Here is a 27051-nt window from a genome sequence, read left to right on the forward strand (position 1 = left end):
ACACCGTTCGCCATTTTTTGCCTTATATGTTTTTTTTATCAGCCAGTTAAGTATACTTTACCCGAAGAATAAAGCAATTTAGAAGTACTTTTAAAAAGTTCGTTCTTTTCAGCTAAATGACGTCCACTGTTGGACAAAGGCCTCCCCCAAGGCTTTCCATAATGAACGGTCCTGCGCTGCCCGCATCCAGGTTCTTCCCGCGAACTTTACCAGATCGTCGGTCCACCTAGTAGGAGGCCTGCCCACGCTACGTCTTCCAGCCCGTGGTCATGTATCGTCTCTACGAGCTATGTGCCCCACCCACTGCCACTTGATTTTAGCAATTCTGCTTTTTAAAAACTTTTAAAACGTAAAAAATAATATGTAATGAATAACGTTATCCTTAATACAGCATCTGCTTATGCCCTTAAAAGGGGGAAATTCCGTTTTAAACTTTGAGAACCACTGCCACAAAGTAATCATGAACGGGTGCACGCGAAATATCTGAGGTTTTATGCGCGTTTCATTTTAAATTGGAATAGGGGAAAGGAAAAAACAAAGAAAGCAAATTACGGGAAGCGAAAGAAACTAAGGTTGGGTTGCGCCATCTTACTTTAACTTTGACAAACGTCAAAAATCTGTCTAACTCCATACAAGAAACGCCGGTTATCGTTATAGTTACGGTCAAAGTTAGGTGGTGCAACTCAGCCTAAATGTTGGACGCGACTTCAACTATAAGATATTTGCATCCAAACGAGTGGCAACAATAAGATGGAAATGGGATCCAGCTGGAGTAATGCATACTGGCCGCCTCGTTAATGGCCGGGTGTGTACACTGAGGGTGGCTGGACAGTGGATGCGAAAACCACTTTTATTAACTTTATGTTAAAATTATTTTACTGCCTGAAGGGGTCGCATTCTCATTTTCGTTGCAAGGGAATAATGTGGACTATTTAGATAGGTATAATAAGTTCTTTGATCAATAATTGCTGACTGGCAAAAAATCATAGACTACCCAATTGCCGGTTTGGTGTACAGTACAAGTTTTATACATATACATTTATAATATTTTACAGTATAAGAATTAGTTCCCAATACGACACTACTTATTCACATACATACATTGCCTATGGAAGCAGTGTATGCCGTCTATAGGCGTTCTGTCGTACCTATCATCCTTAATTACCTGAACGCCCATGAATGTTACGGGGTATCAATGCGTTACAAAAATATTTTAATATTAACTGTCTCTGTCATAAACCGAACAATTTTCAGCAGTGAAATAGAATAGACTTAAAAGTCAAATTACCTTTTATTAATCTTAACTTCCTTGGCTTACCTGAGAAAACCGTGAATCTTGAACATCAAAAATTATATTTTCATCACGTTATTACATGACATGGCTTGTGAATTCCCATTAGAGGGTCTATTTTTTCACACCCTAAATCGCTTAGAATACGTAACAAAATACCATCTTGTTAAAATATCAGAATAGACAGCAGGCAGTGGAGAACAGCCAAATTTAATACGGGAGGTCTCGGAGGAGTGGTGCAGTGCCCTCCCGTCGCAGACTGATATTGTGAAACTTTTCTTCGGCGCAATCTACATAAAAAATGAGCGGAGGGTTCGTGGTGACCCCTTAGGTAAATGAGAGCCTTTTGAACTGTTAATTTTGTTTGCATACAAAATGAAATCTGACATGAAAGTTATTTGCGCCTTGATCTTTACAGTGCTCTCTGTTTAGCATTTCAGGGCTTACTTCATTTTTGGGAGCTTTTATGTGATGTTTTTTAACCCTTGAGTCATTTAAATACGTTCTTTTGAGTTTTCAAATCACCCTGTATGTATATACCGTTAATTTAAATAAAAAAGGTTGCACTTGTCTCTTCGCTGAAACAAATTAGGCGTAGTACACACACTTTTGAATATAGTCAACTTTATGTCATTTGTTTTGCTAAATTAACCTGTGTACATGCAGCAGAATATACTACATTTGCTTCTCGAATTTCTTTCTCAAACTTTATTTTCCATACATAACTCAACGAAACAATGAACATTATAACGCCGCAAAGTTTGTGCCCTTTATAAACAAAACCTAAGTAACACAGACCACGGAAGTTTGAATGTAAGGGAAGGGAGTAACAAGGGCCTGAACACTGATATAGTAGCATCCAAAGTTAATAAACTTCGTACGAAGATTTGCCTGTTCAGCAATGTTATGGAAGCCAATATAAAGTCAGACAATGTTGGTGTATGAAAGTAATTTTCATCATGGGAAAATTCTACGATAAAAATGCAAAATTGCAAATTGAACGTTTATGAAAAAGGGAGCGTCATGATTTTTTCTGGAATAGAGGAAAGTTGTTTAAATTCAGTTTATTTAAATGAATTACTTAAATTGGTTTCTTTTCTGCAAACAATTAATAAGACGATCAGCTATGATAAAAATTAACAAAATTAAAGTAGCTTCTTATCTTTATTATCGCCGAGTGAGTGAGGATACCGGAGGCCCAATTGGGGGGGAATGGGATTTAAAAGGTTGGCAGCGCACTTGTGACTTCACTGATGTTGCGGGTGTACATGGGCGACGGCAATTGCTTACCATCAGGTGATCCGTCTGCTCGTTTGCCTCCTATCACATAAAAAAAAAAAAAAAAATCTTTATTTACACGATTCTGAGGTTTAGTTAAAATTAAATAATTTTGATTCTAACGCTAAGTCCATTCGTCTGGTGCTTCTATAAAAAGAGTATATTAACTCATTATTTACCTCGCTCAGTAATTAGGTACTACACAACTTCTTACTGCAAATTGTCATAAATCATACTGCAAACAAAACTGCAAACAAAACTGCATACCAAAATGGCGACAACGCAAAACCGGCACGGGCAATTTCTCATAAAGCTTAAAAAACCGGTTTCGGGACTAATCCGGTGTTAAGTAATTCCGACTTCTTAAGTAGCAAGTTGTCTAGCTATTAACAAAGAACAGGCCGCGCACTTTGAGTTCAGAAAAGGCATTTAAGTACACCGTCACATCAAACTTAATTTTTTTGTTGCAAAAACGTTCTTATTGCAACTGAATAAGACCCTGCAGTGTAAAGCTTGAAGTGCTCACGTTTGTACTAAGAGCCAGTTACATATTTCCCGCTAATTAACAGGAAAGGAGTTTGCAGGTTGTTTCTATGTTTGGAACAACTTGATTCCCACAATACAGGATTGTGGGACAATCTTTTCAAGGCAAACATTGTTAATAGGTTTAAGTTTGTTTGATAAAACACACAGCGTTTTCAAAGCGGAGCGAGTTCTTCACCTCGAGTTTTCGCTGACGTCTTCGCCGCGGACACGCGGCGTGTTAGTTGCGTCGCCGCTCCGCTTTGAAAACGCTTGCAATCCGCTTGTGTGGCAGCTCACATATAGTTGTATATCAGTTCTCTGAAACAATTACGCACGATGCCACTTGTTGTTACTGCAGTCTCCTAAACAAGCGCAGCGCTCTTACGATTTGAACTCCACAAAGCGACATTACCCGACTACAAGTGCTACAAGGGAGTTACATATTTCTTGCTAATTAACGAACAAGATACGGGCGCGCATTGTTCTCTAGTTCAAAGTCCACCAACAATTTCCTTTTGTAGGGACAGCACGTCATGCTAAAGCATCTTATCTTATTGTATTATGGCCTATTTTGCAACAAAAATATATAGTGTAATGTTTTGTACAAGTAAATCAAGGACTTGTGAGGCACATGAGTGTTTTTAATGTTTTGTGTTCTCGTTAACGGGACAGCAACGTCGTTATGTTCGTTCCAAATAGTCGCCTTTAAACTTTTTTAACGACATTTTGAGGTAAAGTTGCATTGTTTTGTGGTTTGTGTGGCATAAAAGACACATGAAACAAAAACCTATGTAACTATGTCTAAGCAGGAAAAAATATTTTTATCCTTTCAGCCAATAAGTAGTCCACTGGCATAGGCCTCCCCTAAGAAGCAACAAAGACCATAATATTTCCCGCTTGTTAATATATTTCCAGATAAATTCGTAAGGTTTTATAATTAGGCAACTTTTAATTTTTCTCTAGACCAAAAATTGAAAGAACGACTAAGATATTATTTATAGCTGCTAAACAAATTGTACCTATCTAAGTGGTAACAGAGTGTATTTCATTATTCGATGCAAAATTTTCCGGAAAGCAATCGAATATTTGTCGAAAAAAGGATCAAGGGAACCCCAAAAATACTTTGAAACCCAAACAAAAAAGCGGCCATGATCCGATCCGCACGAAAGTTTCTGGAATTCGAGTTGTCCCGAGATTTTTTTCACTTTCATTGGTGTTACGGCTTAGCACATTATTTCAAAACTTGGACGTTATACTGGAAAACGTAATAAAAATGAGACAAGCACAATATGGAATAATGTACCTACTGTAATACTGTATGCTCTTATCTAGTAGTCTACTTTTATTTAGCAACATAACGGATTCTGAAATTCTAAAAAACGGTAGAGACTGCAGTATGTTAAGGTGCACTGAGGTGTACTGTACTGAGTAAAAAAAAACTTTATTTAGCATTTCATGAACAATTTTGTGCTAAAAAGAGTTACATAAATTGGACATCGTAATCGATCTAAATAGCTGAATAATATACGAGCTAAAGGCTTATGGTTCGAATCTTCGAGAAGACAAAGTTGCCTGTTGCCAAACATATAAAAGTAATTTTGTTAAAAGTTTCATTGATATTTTAACCTTACCTATTCGTAAACTTATTGCATAATTGGCCTTATCACTGCTCAATTTTTTTTTACCACAACGAGGAAGCTCTTGGCCTGTATCTCACCTGATGGTAAGTGATGATTAGGCCGAAGGTGGAAGCGAGCTTCGCCCGGAATTCTCAACCACGGAGGAACTGACTATCTTACCTCTAACTGCCGGAACACAAAAATGCTGTTAACATTGTTGTTATGGCGACAGACTTAGGTAAGATGGTGGTAGCTAGCCAGGCGGACTTAGACTAAGCCCTACCACCAACCAAACCGAACAGAAAAATCTGCCCCCACTGGGAATCGAACCCGGGACCTTTGCGTCTGAAGCAGGTGGTCTTACCACTAGACCACAGAGGCGGTTAAAATTTTCAAATTTTTTTTTTTCAATTTCCATACTCAATAAGTTAATTACAATTAGGCTTTTAAAAAGCGCTTTGCTACAAATTGCTGGCAAACCCTTAAATGTGTAGAGTTAGAGTACATGTTATTTCACAAAATGTTCAATAGTCTATCAAATTGGATGTAACGTAATATGGTATACAAACATGGCTCCTTTTATTGTCTCTCATACCTCTCCACTAAAGGGTTCATCCAATCGAACACCGTTACAATAATTGTTCGGGGAACAAGAACAATCGATGTAACAACCAATTTACGCGAAAATAAGTAGCTCTTGATTCGTTTACAATGAAAATATCACATCCGACCGCAGACTAGTTTGACGACCTACACGCCTCTTATAAAATGCGAATGAACATGATGACGTGTGACTAAAAATTACTAGGTGCAAAAATGCGATGCCTGCTTTTGGTGGTAGCACGTTATTGAGCTGATTGTTTTTTTTTTGGTCGACAAAAACAGAATAACAAGCAAACGGTAACTTGAATAAAAATTTAGGTTAATTACTGTAAAAATAAAATACATTTTCATTGTTTTAGCTTAGAGATTAATAATGTTACAAACTTAGACATTTTTGCCATAGTAATAATAATGCAAAACAACTTGAACTAAGCCTGGCTTTTTAACTTCTATACTCTTGATTGCGCAAGATTTGATAAATTGCATCGTATTATTAATTATTCTTCCTTAGTACCGTGACCCAAAAATACTACTCAATGCAGGGATTAGGTACATTAACTTACTACCTCTATTTCGAGGATAAGCGTTATGGCTGTCTGTATGTAAAATTGGTCTGTCAATGCGTCCGCCCCACGATCTCAACATTTCAATTGTTCACAAATTAGATTCCGTGCGGAGGTAATGTTTCCTCTAAAAATAAGGGCGGTTCGCACGATACGATTGAATAAACATTGTTTTTGAGTGCTCTAACACGCTATGTTTTATTAGTGAACACAGGCCATTAAAATTTCAGTCGGCTAAAGGATATTAGGTCTCAAAACCCAATTTACAAATGGGTTCTAGATATACTGAATAATTTAGTCTAATTCTACAGGTGACTTTGAAATCAGTATCCAAATTTTTAGGAGCGACTCAGAATCAGTAACTTAATCGATTTACGTAAAGAAAAAAAATATTTTTCATATTTAATTATTCTTATCCGCTGCGCGCGGTTTCAAAAAATTGGCACACGTGGATAACACCGGTCAACAAAAAAAAAATTTTTTTTTGCGCCTGGATTTTACTTATTATATTTAATATTCTGATTATATAAGCAAATGCATATAAAAAAGTGCGATTACAAATCGAAAATATTTGCTTTTTAAGAAGTTATAGCGATTTGAATTTTCCATCTTCATAGTAGAATGTCTCTCAAGATGCACGTCACATTCTCATTGGGATATATTTATAAATAATTATGGGTGCTTATTCGCAAGAACAAGGGGCACGCTTTCATCAAAATATAGTGGGATTTGAGAAACGACGTTACCAAGGCCAGTATACTGAAAGCATGATAGGGTTAGATTTTTATGAAAAAAATCTTCTATGGAACATGACAGGAAATTAGAACTTTTCATTTTTAATAAATATTTGGACCCTATTTTAAATTTTCTCTAGTGAGAATGAATCTTAAATGGATGTTTGTTATGTTTTAATAATTAGAAAGAATGAAAGAAAGAAAGAAAAAAATATATTTGGCAACAAATTAAATCATCTCTATGTTCATGTTTCATACATTCATTGATATGAATTTTTCTATTTTTTACACATAAAAGCAAATTCAGAACAATTTTTTGTTGTTATTCTTTTTTCTAGGTTATAAAGCAATAAAAATAAGCTATGCATAACCCGTGCGCAAAAATACTGTAGACAGTTGTAATTTGCTACGTTCATAGAAAAATACGTACACACAGTTAACTGCAAAGCCTATTAGACATTATGGTACGCGAAAATAAGCCTTAACCTTTAAAAATTAAAATATGAGCACCCGCGAATAATATTCTAAATTTTTTTTCGTGTTGTAGCTATTGTTAAATTGTTCTATAGAGCTTATTAAAAAAATTGGATTCTGATTAGAAAAACACGCTGTATATTACGAGTAGTTGATAAGTGATTCTTTTTAAGTACCTACGTATATTTTCAGGCCACTTAAGATATTATTTTAAATATACGTAGTTTGCTTTACTGACACTACGATAAAATATATCTCTGAGTGCTGAGAAAAGAAATGGCTGAAGAAAGTCGGTTGTCTTGTCACCCTCTTATTTATTAAAATTTGTAAGAATTAAGGCAGATAAAGTTGCTCGAGAGTGTGTTGTCCACTCGAGTAATTCAGTGTTATAATTTTTAAATAAGCAAAATGCGAAATTAAGAGAAAAAGAGTGACTGACATAGTCCGCAGAATCGCTAAAATCAAGTGGCGCTGGGGCAGGAAAGTTCTTGAGTGGCGATTACGAGCCGGAAGACGTAGCGGACTAGGTGGACCGACGATCTGGTGAAGGTCGCGGGAGGTGCGCCTTTGTCCAGTAGTGGACGTCTTTCGGCTGAAACGAACGAAGCAAAATGCGAATATTTTTTGTGATTCTGAAACAAATGCTTTCATATACTTATTTATGCTTTGTATTAGTTAATGCGTATTATGTAAGATATTTTTCCTAAATGAATGATGATTACAAAGAGGCAACCGCATTTTATTATCTTTTCATCAAAAGAAGCACAATAATTATATTCAGGGAAACGTAAATAAAGAGACAAAAATGAAAAGATACGGAAAACGAGGAAAATGTCCTCGATATCAATTGCATTTGAAATGATAGAAATATTAATAAGCATAAAGAAGTTTCCGAGAAGCAACGAGTGCTTTGCTGTGCAAAGATTTTAAAATTCACATCTTTATTGCTATAAAGCGTAGTTGCAAATATTTATTTATTTACAATTGCGATGATAAAAGAAGAGTAAATAAGTATGGTGAAACTGTCTTTTCAATTATTTAATCTATATAATACTTTACAAAACTGTCTTAAATGATACTAGGAATTTCAAGAGACTATCTGTGAGATAATTTGAATAGATTCGATTCATCATCATCATCATTTCAGACACAGGATGTCCACTGCTGAGTATACGCCTCCCCCAATGATTTCCATTTTCCATAGCGCTTTCCTGCTGCCTTTATGAGGTCGTCGGTTCACCTTGTGGGTGGACTTCCCACGCTGCGTTTTCCGGTATGTGGCCTCCGCCATGCTGCCCCATCTGCCTAGATTCGATTATATTTAAAGATCTCTTTCGAATCTTCTACTCGTGAATGTCGTAAGGCTATAGAAAGATGACCTATAATATTTATTTTAAACCCAATCAGACTTTGACCTAGATCAAATTTAGGTCTAGCCTTCGCGAATCGCGACGAGTGGAATTTATTTCTAGACGGGCATTTTTGATCAAGTATAGCTTTGAACGAAATTCTTTGCCTTTAAATAGCTTGTTAGTTGCTTGTAGACGTTGTAAATAAAGATATTATGTTTAACCTTGCGACCCGCCCTGGCTTTACTTACAAACCTTCCTCTTGAATCACTCTATCTATTAAAAAACCGCATCAAAATCCGTTGCTTACTTTTAAAGATCAAAGCATACATAGGGACTAACAGCGGAAATCGACTTTGTTTTATACTATTTAGTGATGTTTAAGGAAGACTAGTGTCTGCAAGCCTGGGAGGCCTGACGGTGGGCCGACGAACTAGTGAAGGTCAAGAGATGCATCTAGATGCGGGCAGGGCAAAACAAGAGTTATAAGGTAGGTGGAGGCCTTCGTCCTTCGTTCGTTCAAAAATTGAAAAATATTTTTTGAATACCGACTGGATACCGCAGACATTTAATTTTGTTTTGACTCTCCAAAATATTTGTTCAATGCAAAAGCTTTACCTGATTAACAATATTTAATTACGTATAATCGTACCAGCAGCTTCCGAAGCTAGGTAGATATTTGCCGTTGAAATGTTAACAGCTACGTTCCAGCATTTATCATGTAAAGCGGATTAACCACTCAAAAACTGGTCAAGCGGAGTCAGGGTTTGCGATACTCAGGTTCCGTATTTGAATAAGAGTGATAAATGCTACCTACTAATTAACCTGCTAATAGATTTGATGAAAAATGTCTAATTGACGAATAAAATTCATTTTGATATCACGATATTTAGAGAAATAAGTCAACAATATGAATCCACTCGTAATACAAGCATGCCTATATTATGCTTAATTGAAGGAGTTTATGGGTTAAAAGTTACATAATAATATTCTTCTCTTAGTAACAAAAATCAGTTCAATGTCGTAATTTGAACGTGAGAAGGTACCTATTATTTAAGGCACCTTTTAATTTAATTAGTATTAAGAATGTATTTCACAAAAAGCACGCCGTATTTGTCGCCACGCTATTCATGATGCGATTGTATACGCATATTATGTTTGACAGATATCACAACAGGGTATCATTTAGTCTGTGGGACCCTAAAATGGGCCGGGCCGAGGGCTGTCACCTCATTTTTTATGCAGATTGACTTCGGGAAGTTTTCATAACGACAGCGCTGAGTATTAACCGACTAGTGCTGCACCAGCTATGCTCAAATTAAACTTAATTGGCATTTTATGTGTTTTCTTACTGCACCTAAGTTAAATTATATTGTAACTGTATGTTTCCCAAAAATTAATAAATAAATAAATAAATTTTCTTTGTGTTGGATGTTAACGATTAAGTACTTGATTTAGTAAGACTAAACTAGGTTATGTATTTAATATGTTATTATTAAGATAATAAATAATTAAGTTCGTTGTGACTTGACTCTTGAAGTGTGAGGCTTTTTTCAGGGTCGTAGGTCTTTACTATATTTTAATTAACATTATTATGATACGTGTAATATATTTTTTTGTTTAAAATTTTCACTAAATATTAAAATACCAATTTATAAATAAAGTTTTTTTTAGATAAAACTAAATTATACTTTTTTGATATTAAAGTAAGAAATGTTAATTGTTTTTAAGAAATGTTTATTTATTCCTACTTATAAAGAAGAAATAGTGTACCTGATATTGTGTCGCTTAAGCTCAAATGCCCACCTAAATAGATAGATGTCGCTTCAGATAATCTGGATGAGCCAGTGTAGTTAATTCCGAAGTAAATTAAGGCGCGAAATGCCTGTTACTGGTGATTGAATTGTGGCGCTAACCCTCCCCAATATCCCCATTAAAATTTAGATTTTCAATTCCGCCTTGAAATTCACCGTTAAATGCTAATTAAGTCAATCGCCCAGAGCTGAGTGGCGTGATTTATTAAGGATTCCAGTTCATTTTATTGTCATTCGCCTGTAAACTTAATCAACCCTACTTTTATTTTGAAGTTAATTCAACCACAGCTGACGTTCCTTAAGCCTTTAATTTTTATGGTAATTAATACACGTCATGCTCATTACTAGCACGAAAGCATGCCATTTTTGAGCATTACTATAGTAGTAAGTAGCATGTGTGACCATAAATAAGCATGCTCATTCCGGATTGTTCGAGCACGCTTGTTTCAAACATGCTAATAAGTAAATAATAATAATAATAAAATCTTTATTTAAGCAAGACAGATTTACAAAAAACGGAATGACAGTCTTAAGCTAATTACATGCTATGGTGGATTGTGAAGAAGTGTTGGTAGCGGTTCTCGCACTAGGTATGCACCTGTATCGCGAGAAACCAAGTAACATTTTACCAAGAAATTTTTATGCGGGTGGACTGAATTGGCGACTGCCTTAGGGTAATTTACTTACACAATACAAATTTACAACAACAAGCAAATTATACAAGAGTGGAGATAGATTGTATGAGTGTGTGTGAGCGTATGTGAGTACCTGCAGTGCATGTTGTCTTTATTGTGGTATTTTGAGTAGGTTTTCCGTTCACAAGTATGTCATTTTATGATCATATGTAACTGTACCTCTTATCAATACTTAAAAGTGTCCAGTTATGTATTAGATTTGAAGAGAGGACAATTTTCGACAGAAGATTCGATTTAAAGCCACTCCAGGGCGCAGAGTCCCAGAGCATGATTTAATACCGGCCGAAATAGGATCTAAAACGGAGCGCCGTTAAAAATTCAAAGCTGAAATTCTGACAAACAATGCTATTGCACAGTCGTGCTGCATAAAAGTGCACTTTGTTACGCGACTTTCGTTCGACAAAGCCAAAAATGCTTCTTCAAAACAAATCGACATTCCCGTTTTGACATCCCTGCCCTCGGAATCGGATGTGACCGAGGCATCGGTCGGCTCATACGTTATTCAACAACTATTTACTCCGACTTGATAATGGATCTTCCAAGTTTATACAAGTCAATCGGGTAGTGCGGTCTAGTTGTTTCTGAAGCAATTGATGGCACGTGTCATTAGCACAGTAATTAATTCGTTGTGAATGTAAATAGTCGGGGGGTGCATTAAAAGAGACTGCTTTGGGTGACAGCTCAATGCAATCACGAAGTGCAGACAACACTCCAAGAAAATTAGGTAATCTATGAATAAACTTCAAATAACCACTTATTTAATTTATTCTTGTGTGTAACTCATTTTAAGTAAATATTACGATGAAATAACTTACTTATTGTGGATCCAATTATCCAGATAAAGTATCATGCAGAAGATTAATGGATTTTTATTTTAAACTACTTACAAAATTAGCTAAATGTCGTGGACAACACTGTAACACGTTGTACTTAATATATGCAAATGGAGCTACCATTTGTCTGTTTCATACTTAATATCACTTAACCAATTTAGATGGAATTTGGTATGAAGATTGTGATCCAGGAAAATATAAAAACTACTTTCGAAAGGGAAAACTCACGCGCAATAAATATTTTCTGCGACAGAACGAAATTCACGAGAGCAAGTCACGAGCAAAAGCGATCTGTGATAAATCAAGCTCTATATCATATCCATGCCAAACGGAGAGCTAATGAAACAAATCGACCAGCGATTGGATGTCAATAAAAATAATCACTCTTCGTGTCAATTCCGAGGACTAGCGATGACACCCGGGACGCCTCACAATCGAGTGGTTGGCAAGTTGGCAACTCGCCCGGAATTTGGAACCATGTTGATTGCCACCAGCCATCGTCGATGCGATTAGAATGCGATCCTAACCTGAAGGCTGGTCTTTTTTGAAGCATAAATCAGTTTGATTGCAAATAGAAAGATGCGGTTTGAGACAGCTATCTGTCGTTTAAATTGGTTGAATGCTTGGGCCTGTATTTTAATTGTAAATACCTATAGCTGCTATATTTAGGTACTAGCTGTACCCGCGAGTTTGGACGCGAATTTTAGTCTGTCATAGAAAGTCTTTAGGCCTACGCCAATAGTCCCCCTCTACGCCATTATTGGCACAAGGTGCTAAACCTGTTTTTAATTTAATATTATTTTGTTATCACTTTCTAAGAAATAAATTTTTGATTTGAGTTTTGATTTGATTTGAATTATCGACTGCGTATCTAAACACCAGGATAAAACTGTCCTATGTTTTTTTTGGGTCTCTCATGCATTCTAAACAAATATTTTGAGATTGTCCCGTAACGTCAATTAGACATAGACTTGGAAATAAAATTATTTTTTAGGTAACAAAGTGCATCATCATAAAGCAAATGAATTTGCTCTATAGCTTAATTAGGAATAATTCACATTACATCTACGAAGACAGTCACAAACAGCTGGTGTTTAGACGACCAAATTCTGAAGACCTGCGCTGTGCATTTTAGTTCATAATTTTAACACTAAAGTTAACAGTTCCAACAGCTCTCTGTAAAGTGGTAGCTTCCTAGATTCGTGTGTGGCCATAAACTGCCAATTTTGCATGGAACCCGTCGAGACTGCATCTTCCGACAATCAAATATGTATTAGATGTTCCAGTGTATACAGGATGTTGGAGAAAACTTTCAGAGTTTATACTTTGCTTCCGAAGTGAAAACCAGTGGAGAACACATCCGGAAATTATTCTTAATTTTTCAATAAGCTAGAACAATTAACTGTCGAACTACACTGTAATCATTCTGGCATTACGGTTGATATTAATAATTACTATCAGGTAAACTCTACATGATGTAATAAAAGTCCGACGCCAGAACGTAGTGCTAAAAACATATTCATCATCATCATCATCAACATCATCATCATCTCAGCCATAGGACGTCCACTGTTGAATTTAGGCCTCCCCCAATGCTTTTCATGTTGCCCGGTTGGTAGCGGCCACAAGGTAGACCGACGACATCATAAAGGTAGCAGGAAGACGTTAGACGCAGGCCGCTACCAACCGGGCAACAGGGAAAATCATATTGCCGGATGATTTATTTTAATAGTACCTATCATTTTAAATCTTTAATTCCAAGTATTTTAAGCTCAATCAAAACGATATTAAAATACCAGCTTTATGAGACCTGTCCACAGATAAGCTGGTTGAAAATCAAACGGCAGTGCTCACAACAGCAGCGCTTAAATGAACGTGTTTTTTTCAGCTGACCGGATTTTAAATATGTACCAGCCTTTTTACTAAAAACATTTTACAGGCCGATACGTAACGTATGAATCCCGATTCCTTCAGTATTTACATTTGAATTGGATTAATTTAACTCTGCCAATAAACCCGAACGAAGTATATTGACAACACGAATATACGAGTATACACAACCACATTATACTGATTGACTCGTATAGATTGTGTACCGGGAGAACGTAGATTCTTTAGTGGATAAAAACGTAATGTAATTTTGTTATTTCTGTATTTCTTTTATAAACGTATGCCATGTTTATTTGGCTCTTAAATTAGACATGGTCTAGCTAGAGAACACATTGGTATTTAATAGAGTAGCGGCGCGGAGCGGACCTGAACGGAGCGGAGAAGAGAAATGGAAATAATGAAATCTGATTGTTTATTTAAAACACTTCTCTGCTCCGATCCGCTCTACTCCGCCTTGGTGGAAAGCGGGCCTTACAATGGCCTAAGCACACTTCACTAAAAATTTTAGTTAATGACATAGAAGACATTCATTAATTAAAATTTTAGTTATTTAGCTTTTCGTAAACAACATCAAGTCAAGATATTAACAGTCATAATCATTATCGTAGTACTGAGTAAATCAGTAAGTTATCATTCTTATTAACTTTTATAATGTGAACAGCTAGGGACTGGAATTCGCTGCCTGCTGCTGTCTTTCCTGCCCACTATAATCCGGGCCTTTTCAAGGCAAGAGTGAATAGACACTTACAGGGCAGATAATGTAATAATACCATCCTAGACTGCATCTCACATAACACCAGGTGCGATTGCGGTCAAATACCTGCCTTGTTATGCATAAATAAAAATTACGAGTCGCATGGCGAAACGTGTGTGCACCCATTGCATCGCTAGCAGAGGTCCGTTGTGGTTTTAGTGGGTATACCCGTGAAATAGCAGAGTCAGATTCACATAACCTCTGGCGGCCCTGCAACCTAGTATTTGAATTTCCACGATACACGTTTTAAATGTATCAGTGAATGTTTTACGAAAAAAAATTGGTCATTATCTGGAATTCACGACCAAACGACACTGCACTGTTAATGTTGAGTTACATACAATTCAAGACTGGTCACTAAAAGTGATTTGATAAAAAATACTGGATAATTATTATGTTGGCACTAGGTATTAATATTTGATAAGAAATTTCTATTCAAAGAAAGCAACATTATACTTACTCGTAGTTATGTCTGCTTTTCTGCTGAATACTGTCTCGGTGCTTCTTAAGAGACATGATATTTGGCAAAAGTTTTCTATTCTACGAAATCGACTTGGGATAAACTCGAATTCGGATGATGACTGGGCAGTAAAATCGAAATTCTATTTAGTCCGTCAGACGGATAATAAAGAAATATTGGTCACGTATTTTTAATTTTTCTCGTAATCGAATAATTACAGTGTTATATTGAGTTGATAATAATATTGAGTCCGACATATAGAAATTCCCGCAGCTCATCAACCAGTAGTATGCTACTTGAGGATGTTGTACAGAAGACATCATTTGTCGCAAATTCTGAACCCACCTCTAGCAGCCAAAAAGAGCGTAGGAGATGGAATACTGCAATGAATGAATTTATCCTACGCACATATTTGCAAATCACTCAGTTAGAAACAGATACCAAAGCGTATCTACCAAGATTGCATGCATTATTTATCGAAAACTTCCCGGAAATGACGATTTAGAACAACCCCACATAGATACAGACTCTTCCAATAAATGGCTAAAACTAGGTTATCTGTTTCCGGAAACAGAAGGATTTCTAATAGGCATACAAGACCAAGTAATTAATACGAAAAACTACAGGAAGTATATTATAAAAGACCCAAATACACAAGACGACCGCTGTAGAAAATGCCACAGATACCCAGAAACAATTCAGCATATTATTAACGCTTGCCCATTGCTCACACAAAATGATTATACTCACCGCCACAACCAGGTAGCAAATTACATTCACCAAAAGTTAGCCATAAAACACAAACTGATTCCTCCAGATCCCAAACCTTATTACCAATACGAACCAAAATCTGTACTAGAGAGTAGCAGTTGTAAAATGTATTTTGACAGAGCAATTCTAACGGATAAAACCATACATTGCAATAGACCGGATATTACCCTTGTAGATAAAGTCAATAAATGTGCATATTTAATAGACGTAGCAGTTCCCAATACCCACAACATCAAAAACACCATATCTGAAAAAGTGCATAAATACTCCGAATTAAAAGAAGAAATAGTCAGAATATGGAACTTACAAAAAGCCTACATTGTACCCCTGGTTCTCTCTAGTACGGGTGTTATACCCAAACACTTACACCATAGCCTCAAACTTATTGATCTTCCGGAAAATAGTTTTATCACAATGCAAAAAGCAGCTATACTAAACACCTGCAGAATAGTACGGCGTTTCCTTCAAGATGAGCCTGCTGCCTCAGTGGGCCCATCGTAATACAAATATTTTAAAATCATCTAGGGATTAGTTACTTGGCCATGCCCGTAGCTGATCTTATATTACCAGCCCTTAAAGCTGAGATAAAAAAACACAAACATATAAATAATAATAAATCTTTGGACAATTTCACACAGCGCCAGCTAGCCCCAAAGTAAGCAACTTAATGCTTGTGTTATGGGTGCTAGCTTAACGGATATACTACTTATATACTTTTTTTTTTTAAATACATAAATATTATACATAGTCACACCCAGACCCGTCACAGAAATTAAAATTCATCATTTCAATTTCTGCCCGGCCGGGAATCGAAACCGGGACCTCTCGGCATAGTAGTCCGTTCTGAACCACTACACCAAACGGCCGACAACGATGATATGTCGCGTGATGTCACTTTAAAGTAAAAAATCTACATAGGCGTGACGTAACGCGCTATTTAAACTCGATGTAGCACTGTTATTAATTAATTATGAAAAAAAAATAAAAAATACGAGTCTGATATTTTCTAATTATCTGTCTGACGGATAATTCATTGAATTATCGTCATTTAGCCTATTGTCGTTTAAGTTCTATCACCACGTAAGTCATTTTTTGGCAGTTTTGAGATTTTGATGGCATTCGCTATAGAAAGACGCGTCGTTTCGTCCACAACAGTACGTTTCTCTAGAAACTTCCTGCCCCGTAAAACCAAACGGTGGAATGGACTGTCGTCTGCGGTGTTTCCGGACGGATACGACCTGCAAGCTTTCAAGAGGAGAGCGTATCTTCACCTTAAAGGCCGGCAACGCACCTGTAACGCCCCTGGGTCTGCGGGTGTCTATGGGCGACGGTAATCACTTACCATCAGGTGATCCGTCTGCTCGTTTGCCTCCTGTCACATAAAAACAAAAAAAAAGGTAACTCTGTAGACAGCTAAGTAACTAAAGTAACTATAGTAACCCACTCCAATCCCAGCGAGTCCTTATTTGAATTCCATTAGATTGATCTGCTTGTCTTATTGTATTAGTTCCGATTCAATTTTTCCGCGTTCGGTTTGGTTAAAGTTGACCCACATCTGCCAGAACCGACCGATTAGCACTTTTCCCATGCAAAGCTGTCATTTTCCATGGAACCGTCAGCGGGGCCGCAACCCGCGAATACTATTAGACAGTGACATATCTAGGTCAGCCCTTGTCCGGGAGACGGATAGGTTTGAACGCTTAGGTTTTGTAGGAAATAGGAAAAACGGTCAATTTTTTATAAATGGGTGGTGTACTTCACGATCATGACAAATCTCGTGAAGTCATTAAAAGGTATTTTTAACCGACTGCGCCAGAAAGAATGTTATTTTGAATAAAGCGTTTAAATAGAGCTTTTATGCGTCTCAGGTAAACTCTACCACTAGTTCGGGACAATTTTACTTGGAGTTCTTACAAGTCGTAGGTACTTTTCTCTCCTGGTAATTGCGCAACTTTTGGAAAACGTCTTGTTCGTCTCATAGTACCTACCTAAGCATATTAACCAAATTATCTTATTTAATTGTCTTATCTTATTTTTTTATAAAATTCGACTTGACAAATCTTTTCTAAATTAGCTTATTATGTAAAAGTCTCAGATTTCTCCATGGAAACAAATCAAATCTAAACAAATCAGTTTTTATTTGATTAAAAGGCTCGAATAGCAAAACATTGCGTTGCGAAGGAGAAAAGCGAATAATTACTTTTCCCAGACCTAATAAGTATTTGAAACATATCGTGTGTCTCACCACCCCTCATAATAGAAGTAGGATGAGAGACATCACCCAACATTCATAAAGAATATTAAGGTAAAAATTATTTTACTACAGTCGTAAAATTACTGTATTCTATCTTCTTGTGTAACTAACACTTGACTGATGGACTTAATAGATACTGAAAGTTTGATGGTTCATACAATATCGTGCTCTGTGGTAGTAAATAAACATGGAGTATTTTTGCCGGTCAAATAAACTGTCACGAGTATCTACAGGCTGATATAGTACACTGTTGGACAAAGATTTTGGACCATTCGAAAACACGCTCTATGATGACCTGTATTTCTATGGTTCTGTTTGTCCACCGGGCAGTCTCAGGTTGCGAAACCTGTAAGCATAATACGTAACATGTAGACATGTGAATAGGCCAACTGTATACATTTCCATATCGCCAAACTAAAAGTAATTTCTTTTACACGTGAAACGATAACGATGAAATTCGATATTGTGCCAAAGGAAAATGTTCTTTATTATACACCAAGTGTTTAGTGGTGTGTTTAAATTTACCTTCTTGACTTCATTAAACTTACGAAGAAAATTTCCCCTTTGATTTCAATTTCTTCAGGTTTTGAGTTTTGCTCTCGTTTCACTTTGTGTATTACTTGCGGCCGTTGTTTAAAAGATAAACTTTTAATAAAACGTATGTAATGTATGTTTTAACAGTAAGTCAAAATGTGAACTCGTTTGACTATTTTGCGAAAAAGCACACACAAGCGCTTTAAACATACAAAGAGCACTTAAAATGATAATGAACAGGCACTTCTACGTTATTTCTTGCTGCCTAAACCACGGAAAAGATAGAGCTATAAGTCACATGCGAAATTTTAATAAATGCTTTACTGATATGATAGCAAACATTTCAGGAATCTCCATAGCTATCGCACATGGATTCCTGGCATGCGCGGTCTGTTTCAAGTTTCAACTAGATTTATATGGTTTGCTTGAGTTTGCTCGTGCTTTTTTGATTTATACACAGATGCATTGTTTTAAAACGTATCTTTTCTAGCACGTGAAGTAACTGTTCTACGCACAGACATATAAGGATTTTATTACGACGATTGAAAGGAAGAAGTCGGTATGTAGCTAACGGTTTCTAAAACTGCAACCTTTAAAGAAAATTAAATTGAATCTTCTCTAATAAGTATGAAGCGTAAAATTTTTCGACATAGGTGAAAGGTTGTTGGATACTTTTTAACTGATTTTGATGAAATTTTACAATGATATAGCTTGAATGGCATATACATAATATATGGTGTAATGAGTATTTGTTTGGTTTAAGCAAAATAATAAACGCGAACAAAGTCCCGGGAAAAAGCCAGTATCCTTCATACATCGATCATAATAAGAGCAGTTAACTATTTACGTAGACAGATAACTATTATCCTTGCGATCCATTAAACGATGTTTTGGAATGGCAAACGTAACGTGAAGATATTTTATACACGGCTTATTTATCGGATCAAAAGTTCCATTATATTACGATTGGACTCCTTCCAATACGACGCTGTAAAATATTGTAACTGTTATTACGTTCCCTTAACTGTTCTTTATTTCGGTACTGGTCCATACTTGACAGCTGAGAAAAGTTGTGTTTAAGGAATAATGGAATTCAAAGTTAAAATGCAACGTCACACGTTTTTTTTTATAAAGCTGTACCTACTCGTATTTGCAGTTTACAGATACCATTTTGTTGCTGTCTGAATATCAATATGACACTCAATCGATTAAGAAATGATTGCTTAGTAGGGGACTAAGGCTGGGTTGCACCATCTTACTTTAACTTTGACAAATGTCAAAAATTTGTCAAAGTCCATACAAAACACACCCGTTATTGTTAAAGTTACGACTTACGGTGAAAGTACGTTTGTGCAACTGAGCCTAAGTTTCGGACTTTTATACCTGTGAGAGTATTTTTAAACGAAAAGAAATTTATTTAAAAAATTAGAAATGAGTGCCAATTCTAACAATAGGCTTCTGTGTTTTGGAACTGTTCAAAATACAATATAGAGTTAATTCCATTAACTTTACATTTACAAACAATGACCCCTCTTTTTGGGTGAAAATATCTAAATATTCGACGATCGACCCATAACACACGATCCTCATTAGATCCTAACTCAACACGCAAACTATTAAACAAAAACAAAGATCAGTAAATCAGAGTACAATGGCTGGTTTTTAATTAAATCCAGATAGAATTCCCCGGGCGTTCCTTACAATAAACTTAAATTGAGATATAATTAACTGATCGTGGTAAACTCCAACTACATGACTGTTCTCGACAATCCCATTTGCTGTTCGAACTAGTGATGTGAACTTTACGAATGTTTGTGTTAAGAATTATCGAGCTTGACTGGGAAGGAATAAAAGCGCTTTTAGCGTGTGTGTTTTTCATAATCTAATTATTTATTAATTAATTTTTAGATTTTTTAAACAATTTTATAAGATTTCTTTTGGTAATGAACAGCTCAGTTCTGTACAGAGTGAAAATGGCCATCAAGTATTTGATAAAACACTGCAACCGCTCTTTTATAATAATTATTACATAACACTAATAATTTAGTTCGAGAGTTAGTACTTACAGCTTTTTCTTGAGAAAAATTCTGAATAATATTTGCTAGAAATAAGTCTTGCGAGTTTGTCAAATAAATAAAAAAGTAATGTATCTGTCATATTACTTGTGATCTATCTTAGTAGTTTGTATCATCGAAGTTTTCAAAGTCGTCTGGCTGCATAGACGAAGTTCGAAATCTTTTTCGACTAGAAATACTTTCGTTAGTTTGTCAATTACCTACGATTCCATCGATCAAAACTAAGGATCTTCTATGGAACTTTTACGATACAAGTATGTACAGTCGACCACATCAGACTATGCATTTTTATCGCAAATTAGCCTCTATTAGAACGTGATAAGACGCTACTGTGTTTCGCTGGATGTGCTGTCGAACTTAACCTTTTTATCTTTTTTCTTCTCTCATGTTTCTTAGCAACCGATATATGAAGTATTGAGTGTACAAATACCTTCGTAAGACGTGATGGAAAATAATTGAAAACGTGTCTAAAAATTTCAAGAAAAATCGTTTACAGTGCTTCCTTTCATGAAGTCGGTAAAATTTTTAATAACGAATTAATTCAGGTACTTATTCTCGTAAATAAAAAAGGTGAGTTAAAAACTGAGTGTTAGCAATAAAACGGGTAAGTATCAAAGAGTAATTAAAATAACAAGTATTGCGCTCATCATTTAGTATTTCCAATTTTAGAAGGTTATTTTTGAACGTGAATTAGATATTAGATAAAACAATTATCTAAAGCGCTTTTACACCTAAATTAAGATACAAGCAAAGTGTAACAAATTATTTCTGTGACCATCATCATCATTATCATCATCATGTAATATGGTCTCCACTACATCTACAGGATGACTAGTCTGTCTCTAAGGCCTGGTTTCCACAAAGCGTAGCGGAGCGGAGCAGAACGGAGAAGTGTTGGTATAATTAATTTACATTAAGTTAATATGAACTTGCAATATTTACAAAGCTGTCATATAAAGTTGCCCTGTGTTTTCATTAACTGTATACTTTATAAGTTCATATTAAATTTTGAGTGGTACTGAAAAAACATTTTCATGTTTTTCTTATTAATTACAAACGTTGTAATAAGTACAAGCAACACCATTTCAAATTGGGGTGTTTCCTAGAATAAGGATTCTGTATCCTGAGCACGAATATTCCTCGTAATCGTATAGTAATCGTATTCCTCAAACGATGGTGGCGGCGCTGTTTTGGTTTTCATACAAAAAACGATGACTATACCTAAACGAGAACGATTTTCGTGCTCCGGGTACCGTTCTTAGTAACCCAGAATCTTAATGTTACGTTTCGCTATTTCTTAGAAAGCTGTAATACTCTATTCCCAGATAAACTGTGCCTTTGCCATTTGTAATGGAATGTATTGTATTTTGGCCTTGATATTTAAATATTGTAGTAATGTACAATATAATTTCGTCAGCTCAATACTGAGTAGGTATTTTCAAAATAGGTCAAATATTCAGGACGTATCTTAGCAACTATTTCTAAGATCAGTGGTGAGAGAATTAAAATCCGAATTCAAGAATAATATTTTTGGAACAGCGTTTTTTTCTTTTCTTACTATCACCATGGATTAAATACTAAAAGCTGTACATACTTATGAGTAGAATCCTTCCTGAAAAGAAGAAGTAGCAAAAATGCCCTACTTTTGACTGCAAAGTACCTATCTTAAAAAATTGTTGAAAATTAGTATAAAATAATTATATACTTTCGGTGATCATTCCCACTGGCTAGCACATAAAGAATAGAATATTATCAAATTCTATGACAGAATACTTATAACAACTTCTGAGTTTGATTTGAGAATAGAATTAAAAGTCAATATTACACACGGACAGCCTTGATCACACCTACCGAGTGGACGGGCGAGACAGTAAAATGATACTAGGCCGAGAGAGTTGGGTGAGTCGTCGAGTACCTGTCTCGCCAAAAAACTCGGCCGAGCGCACTCGGCGTAATGTTCATACGCACCGAGTACTCGGCCGAGAGCATTGTCTCGCCCGTTTGCTCGGTACGTGTGATCAAGGCTTTAGAGCTTGTTCAGAGACCATTTACTCGTACCTGTCTTCAACTCTGTCTATACTTTAGTATGTTATATTAACAGGCTAATAAACAAATCAATCACTTCACAGAAAGTTTGCTACAACTATTCATACACTAAAGAACAGGAACTGTGTTCCTCTAACGTGTCTTATAAGAATATTCTGAATAGCCCAAGAACAACATTCCTCAAGTGTTCTTGTTCGTAATATGTCACAATATTCTTCTACATTTATAGCTCACATTACTATAGGTACAGTAAAATATTCCAGTAGGCTTGATCTGAGCAATGTCTTATAGTTCTTACATTTTTTAACTGAGTTCAAATGTAAGGTTGGGTTGTACCATCTTACTAACTTTGACAAACGTCAAAAATCGGTCAAACTCCATACAAAGACACCGGTTATCGTTATAGTTACGGTCAAAGTTAGGTGGTGCAACTCAGCATAAGAAGATCATTTCTCAGTGGTGTAATCAATGATTCCATACAGTCAATTGAGTCCATAAATAATGAACCCACGTTAATGTGACCTACTTTATTTTTCAACTGAGAAATTCAAAAATTACTTTTTGTATCATCATCATCATTTCAGACACAGAACGTTCACTGCTGTACAATCTTTTATAGCGTAGAATATTATATTCGTTGTATTATTTATTGAAAATAGTTTCTTTTCTTTTATTAAAAATTCAGGGTTTGGTGTCTTTATTTAAATGTACCGGAAAGTGCAGCGTAGGACGTCCACCCACAAGGTGGACCGAAGACCTCATAAAGGTCCTCAAATATATATATTTTTAAACCGGCAGACAGTGGTGACTGAGTTTGTTGCGGCGCTTCTTCTCAGCACTTGCCAAATGTTTGTCTCGAAGCGCTGGTAGGGCAAAAAAAGAATGAGACATGTATAGGCTCCTTAAGAGCATTTGACGATTTGCAAGAACTAATTTAATTAGTCTAAACAAATAAAGAAAATTTTGATTTGATTGATTTGAAGGTGGCGGGAAGGCGCTGGATGCAGGCCGCACCCAACCGGCCATTGTGGAAATCATTGGGGGAGGCCTATGTTCTGCAGTGGACGTCCTATGACTGAAATAACGCAAAGGAATCTGACCCTTCTGGGTGGAGTTTTATTATGCGTAACATCTTAGTAGACATTTGTATAAGGACGCAGATCTATCTTGGACCTAATATCAGATGGGGCTATTGTTCCTCTAAACAATACAAGAGAGAACTTCGGATATCTACATAATAATATAACACAGTATTGTGTTGAGGGAGATTCTCTCTAAAATAGAGAGGTTTTTGTCAAGTTTTAATTATTTATTCCTCCTGCACAATAGTTAAAGTGCTTTGTTCTTAAATAGCTGGATAATATAGATCACTGCATAGTAGCAAAATCGCTGATGATATTCAAGGATATTTATTTAAAAATTTATATTTAAAAAATTAGAATTTTACTTCAGTTTAAATAAAGACAGTACTAATACAGTAAAATAGAAGCAAGCTAGTTATTATTGGCTTTATTTTGTAGAGTAATTTAGAGACTATTATTTCATGTTATATTTAGTCCTTTGTGAGAAAAGTACTTTATTAAATTCACGTGTAACAAATAAAATATCAATTACTGTTTTTCTGATTCATATATTGAAAATAATAAACATTGGGAATAATACATGATCAAATTTTCAATAGATCTAAATTGAATGAAAATGTTATTAGAATAAACTCATACGCAGATATTTTTATATTTGTATTAAGAAACTAAATAATGAAGATTATCTACGAAGATAGTATAGAAAATAAAAATTATAATTAAGTGATATTTTGAAGACCTGAACGTAGAAAAAGATACGACGAATCTTTGCAGGGACTGTAGGAAACTATAAGACTGTTTGAATCTTCTATTTTAACTACTTTTAACCATTGTATTACGCAGAACTGACAGCCGATGGGGCAGCAAGGTTCTGGAGTGGAGGCTACGTACGAGAAAGTGCAGCGCAGGACGTCCCCCCACAAGATGGACCTCATAAATGTAGCAGGAAGGCGCTGGAGGCAGGCCGCCACCAACCGGCCATTGTGGAAATCATTGGGTGAGGCCTATGTTCAGCAGTGGACGTCCTAAGGCTGAAATGATGTTAAATTAATTACTCACATTATTTAAATTAAATTCCTGTCTTCTAAATTTACCGTTTCTGCCTTCACATTTCGTACATTTTAACAAAACATTTTGTGTTAGACGTTAAGTAATGAGCAGTGTCGTTGTATGCAAAACTGATTTGCATAAAACAACATGCTTGCCAATTTAACTTTCGTGTTGTTTGTAACTCGAAAGCTGTTTTAAGCCACATTTTTAGCTGTAAGTTATATGCCAAATAAACGTGTCTGTCATACCACAATTATACTTTTTTTAATGCCATACTGAAACTTTGACAATATTACAAAGGAGAATGGGCAAAAAACCCAAGCCCGGCGCCAGTCGAATGTATCTAAAAAAATAGACAATATTGAGGACATAATTAATCCATAGTAGCTTATCCAAAAATCGATGGCTAAAAGTGAGATATTGCAATTTTTTTTCCATAGGAGTAGTTATGGATTTTGTCTTTAAAACTTGTATGCCTCAAGTTGAAAAGCTTGTACGTAAACGCCACAATGTCAGTCCGCCTCCAGGATCAGAACTCGAAAGAGCAGCAGCGAGGGGTGAGACAGGGAAATGTCATATCTCTGAAACTGTTCACCACCGCCCTGGAAGATGTTTTCAAGCTTCTGAACTGGAGTGGATTCGGCATAAATATCAACGGCGAGTATATCACCCGGTCTTCGATTCACGGACGATATCGTAGTCATGGCCGTAGAGGATCTAAGCATAATGCTCGATGGCCTCAGTAGAGTCTCTCAACAAGTGGGTCTTAAAATGAACAAGACAAAAATCATGTCAAACACCCGTGTTGTACCCACTCCTCTGAAGCAATATCTCACTTTTAGCCATCGATTTTTGGATAAGTTACTATGGATTAATTATGTCCTCAATATTGTCTATTTTTTGAGATACATTCGACTTGCGCCGGGCCTGGGTTTTTTTTTGTATCGGCTGCGCCCATTCTCCTTTTTGTTAATAGAATGTTCATTAGTTTCAGCCAAATGACGTCCACTGCTGGACAAAGGCCTCCCAAGGAATTCCACAACGACGGGTCCTGCGCCGCCCGCATCCAGGCACCTTCCGCGACCTTCACCAGATCGTCAGTCCACCTAGTGGGGGGTCTGGCCACACTGTTGATAGTACTGTAATTTATTAATATTGGCTCTGAAATTTTTGTATTTCAGAAGATCTAACATTTTAAGATTAATATTAGATTAGTAATAAAATCTAACATTTTCTTTTAATTAATTTACTGTTTGTATAGTGTTCTCAGAATATTAATAATTTATTATGTTTTCAGCTTATACAAACTCATTTTTAGACGTCAAACTAGGTCAGTCAGAAGGTAAAAAAGCAATTTCTCGGCACAAAAATCATTACAATAAACAAAACGTCAAAACGATGTTTGCTTCCTTATTTTTGCCAGTGGCCGAAATCTAATTCTTTGTAGAGTCTTTATTAATTTACTCCGCTCTTCCTCCTTTAAGCCGTTGAAAGCTGAGGGAAGGTAAACTAGCATAGCTGAAAAGGCATACAAACTACTCTTTGAAAAGTCAAACAGCACTTGAAGGGACAAAAGTGTGAAAGACTGCGTATATTAAGGTTTAACAACCATTGAGTTTTATCCTGATAATAACTGATGATAATATTATACGGAATTTAGATATATGAGGTAGAACTCCATGAAGTATCTGCTCACTATGTATAAGAGAAAAGAAGATAAGATGACTGAACTTACTGTCAACCGAATTCCATACCTAGATACTTAGTACGTAACGAAGTTACACTAAGATTTTTTTATGTGACAGAAGGCAAACGAGAAAATAATTATAATCGCGGCAACTGAAATTAAAAGCATAACGAATCTTGTTATTTCCTTACGTATAAAAACCCTTAACTAAAACCTCATTTTCGTCCATACCTATGCTTCTACGTTTCATCCTTTCACTAAGGTAACCCAACTGCAAAATATATGAGCCGACAGAAGTAAGTAGTTAATCTACTCAGCTTGATAAATGGAAAAAAGGATATTATTTTCTTTTTAAGTAGGAACGTAACCATAGCGCTTTCCGTGTCATGTTGGATATCGTAAGAACGCGGCTGTAATTTATGATACACGTGTTGTGTTGACTTTCATTTGTTTGAATTAAATGTCACATTATGATGGATCACGAGCTCCATCTGAAGCCAATGAACAATTTTGTTCAAGCAAAAAAATATATGATTTCTTTTAAGATGTAATATTTTGACAGAATATTGTAGGGTAGCCAAACACGAGTGAAATGTTTGTTTCAACTCAGTTATTAATACAGATAACAATAGCCCAATGGGTTTTAAATGAACTGCCGATTAGAGAAATA

Source organism: Ostrinia nubilalis, chromosome 9 (assembly GCF_963855985.1).
Source record: "Ostrinia nubilalis chromosome 9, ilOstNubi1.1, whole genome shotgun sequence".
NCBI lineage: Eukaryota > Metazoa > Arthropoda > Insecta > Lepidoptera > Crambidae > Ostrinia > Ostrinia nubilalis.